Genomic DNA, 3,960 nt, shown 5'->3' on the forward strand with positions numbered 1-3,960 from the left:
TGTTTGTTTGTTTGTTTTTATCCTGAAATAAAGTGAGCACTTGTACGTACAGAAAGGTTTTTGAAAGACAAAATTATGGGATTTGTGAAGCTAAACTTAATAAATGTTACGTGTGGTCAGATTGCTTCTTATTTGTGTGTGGATTGAAGTAATTATAATAAAATTGAAATTGCTTGTCTATTTGCCTAACAATTCCTCTTATCATGCATTGTGGAAAAGGATGAAAATAGTAGTGCACTCCAGAGTGTGAATATGGACATTACTCTTATTTTTATTGCATAAATGGACAAGAGCGTGATAGTAAAGCACAACCTGTCATGCTTCCAGAATAGAAAATAACTGCACTATGCTGGCAACACAACTTTGGCTCTGTCAAAGCATCTGCACACAGACAGCATGCTAATGCTAACCTAGCCAAGAACCAAGAGTGATGTTAAAGCTGAGTGAATGCTGACCCCAGCAGCCAGAACCCGAACTTCAAAAGGTAACAAACAGAGGAGCAGTCAGACTGCAGCGTCTGTTTCTACCTGTTCATGTTTCTACAGAGAATCACCATCAAGATATCAAGATCGCTTCTCTCTGTGCTGGTTTTCATCTTTGCTTGGTGCTGTCGACTTTAAGGTTCATTCCTGAATACTAAGAGAAAAATTATATTTGTGTCCTCAATAGGACAGGGATTTGTGTTGGTGTGTGACTGTAACCTCAGGTTTGTATTGTTAAATGGAGATTATTAGCTTGTGTATTTCAGGTTATTTTATAGAGTAACATATTGCATTACTTTTAATGCAAAATGTTTTTGTGTAACAAGTGTAATTCATTACTTTTTTGAGTATCAATACCAACACTGATCACAACAAAGCGGGGAAAATACCTCCAACATGCACAAACATTTGATCACAGAGCGTGGAGCCCTTTTTTGTGATAAATGTATTTTATTTACTTTTTAAATCACCAGTAGACCTTATTTTTGACCTTATAAACAACTTTTTTTAGTTTAATTTAGTTTTCATAGAAAGCTGGTCCTCACAGAGACTACAAACATCGTCTCTGCTTGCCGTACAAGTCACAGGACGCCCCCGATACTATATCTATGTCATATTATTATTTAATGTCATCTTAACAAAAGTGACAAAAAACTGAGTGTGTCTGATATTTGGGCAGCAGAGGAGCAACAGTGGATTCATAAAAGGCTTCTTTTTGCTGCTGCAGCTCTCCTCACTGACCTGTAAGACAAACACACAAAGAACACAAATGTCCAAGTTTCAGGATGTTAGACATTTAATAACTTGAAGAATAACTCATCCTGCACAGAAGCATAATTACCAGGAAAGCTTCCTAATGTGACTTCAGAATAAACTGCTGCATCAGCTGCAGGACTTGATTTTCCTGTGAGTGGAAAGAAGATTTTAAGACCAGATAAACATGTTGAACAACATTCACTGGAGGTGATGGCAGACTTTGTTTACCTGCTTTTTTCTTGGCTTTTTCATTTTTTGGGTGTTTGACCTCAGCATACATCAGACTGTCCTCTAAAAGAGAAGTCAGAGCTCAGGATACATTTGATCAGCAGGTATATGATACAAAGCTGTTGGACATGTGGACTTAGAAGTGGATTTAAACTCCTGACAAGTACAATACATTTAAAAAAATAAAAATAAAAATCAACTGTTAGCAGCGACACTTCAGCTTGTGTCTTATTTGTGTGTGAGAGGTGGATGGAGGCTAATAAACTCTGGCTGTCTGAACTCAGATGCATCTGATACTCATTGCACTCACCTGCTGTGTTGAAATCCAGCTCTCCCAGGTACTCATTGCCAGACTGTTGAACTACTCAATTTGTAGCATCACTAAGACCACATGACTTGTGTTGTTTATGTACTCACCTGCTAAACTAAGCAGCCTTACCTACCGAGTCTGTCTCTTTTGTCTGAGATCCATTCTGGCACATCAGGCATCTGCAGAGACTTACCTGAGAGCTGAGTCATACCAAGTTTAGAATTTATGGAGCTTTTGACACACTAACCTGTTAGCAGAACTAAATATGTCCATGATGGAGAGCTTTGGAAAAAGTCACCTTTGAACTGACTTAAGTGATTGTGAGATGAACCTGTTAAACTTTCGACAACCGATCTGATGAAGAGACTGAACTCAAACCTTGGAAGAAGCTGTTTTTATTGTTCTTTGCAAACATTCTGACCTGCTGTGTTGGTCGCAAATTGGTCGCACTCGAGAGCCCTGCATGTGATTGAAAAACTGCATCTTGTGTTGTCAGGGGTTGGAAGTATTTTTCATTTCTGTACCAGTAGTATTTCCATCTAGAAGAAGATGATGATGATGATGATGATGATGATGATGATGATGATGATGATGGGCTCACAGAGCAATTCAAGGTCACACTGCCCCCTATTGGAACAGCTGTCCTATCAGCACCAAGTCTTGCCTTTGGTTTATCTGTAGTTCATTTTAGAACAATAACATAAAAGTAAATGACTGAATCAGAAAAATTTAAAGAACTGGGTGGAAATATGTAAATGATAAAATGCCATGAAACGATTAGGGTGTCACAGCACCCTCTCTTGGAACACCAACTTTTAGGTAATAAACCACAATTGAATTTTATACTATAAAATTTTAATTTTATTCTGCCAAAAATGTTCACATTAAATTATATTTTTAATATAAATACACTTTTTACTAACTACAACACTGAACCTGATAAGCTTTTAAGAAAAGTGGATACAGTGGAAAAAACAGTTATTTGAACACCTGCCTATTTTTTGTCTCCTACTTACAAAGAAATGAACAGTCTCTAATTTTTGTGGTTGTTTCATTTAATGGGGAGGCGACAGAATATCAACCAAAAATCCAGTTAAAACACATCACATCAAAGTTATAAACTGATTTGCTTGCTATTGAGTGGAATAAGTATTTGACCGACCAGTAAGGATTCCAGCGCCTCCAGACAGATGTGGCATATAGCTCATTATGAGTATAAAGGCCCACAGAATCATTTTTGTTGTTCCAGGTTTGCAGGCACATGTGCAGTCCTGTCTTAAGTTTGCCAGTGAACATCTAAATGATTCAGAGAATGATTGGGGGAATGTGCGGTTTTCCAGTGAAACCGAAATCATATCTGTCATATCAACTAGACACGCTGTGTTTGGATATAAAGAAATCCTGAGTGTGACCCAAAGAACAACACGTCAAGCAGGCAGGTGGAAAGATTATGCTTTGGGATATTTTTCACTAAGGGTACAGGACAACTTTGCTGCACCAACGGTCAAGGTCATATACTGTACACAAACCCTTCATCTAGCCAGAATACTGAAGTCGTGGACAGGTCTTGCAGAATCACACTGACCCAAAACATACCACCAATTCAACAAAGGAGTGGCTAAAATAGAAGCACATTAAGGTCACAGAGTGGCCTAACCAGTCTCCAGACTTCAGTCCTACAGAAATCCTGAGGAGGGAACTGAAGCTTCAAGTTCCCAAGCAGCAGCCAAGAAACCCAAAGGATTTAAGGATGGAGACATCAGTTGCATTGTAGATTTATTATCAAGCCAGAAGAAAATCTATAGTCTCTTTTTTTCCCAACTCTGTGACTGCGTGGCCTTAATTCAGCTGCCAGACTGTCAGCCAGTTTATTTACACTGGAAATAATATTGTGCTGTAAGCGGTCATATTAATGTGTGTCACAATTAAATCTCTAAGTTGATGTAAGTATTTGAGTGAAGATGAGGCTAAACTGACATTCAAACTCAAAATCTGAACTAATGTATTTTAAAGTGACAGTCGGATTGTAATCTGATTACATTTCATGTTGAGATTTATTAACAGATTGAGGTTCAGTCATTAAATTATGTTAAATAGCACATATAAATGTAAAAATCAATTCAAGCATAATTACCTTGAGGCAGGTTCAGAGAAGGACGGTACAGGACGCGAAAAATAATAAAA

General features: G+C 37.8%; 1 long non-coding RNA gene across 1 annotated transcript; it reads right to left on the reverse strand.

The window, feature by feature from the left end:
- Window positions 1-918: 918 nt before the first annotated feature.
- LOC120722802 lies at window positions 919-3,910 on the reverse strand. Its single transcript, XR_005693602.1, has 3 exons — window positions 1,467-3,910; window positions 1,324-1,386; window positions 919-1,223 (listed from the first exon to the last, which is right to left on the reverse strand). It is a non-coding gene; the product is annotated as an uncharacterized LOC120722802 (long non-coding RNA).
- Window positions 3,911-3,960: the final 50 nt, after the last annotated feature.

Source organism: Simochromis diagramma, unplaced genomic scaffold, assembly GCF_900408965.1.
Source record: "Simochromis diagramma unplaced genomic scaffold, fSimDia1.1 OVJJ01000195.1, whole genome shotgun sequence".
Taxonomy (NCBI): Eukaryota; Metazoa; Chordata; class Actinopteri; order Cichliformes; family Cichlidae; genus Simochromis; species Simochromis diagramma.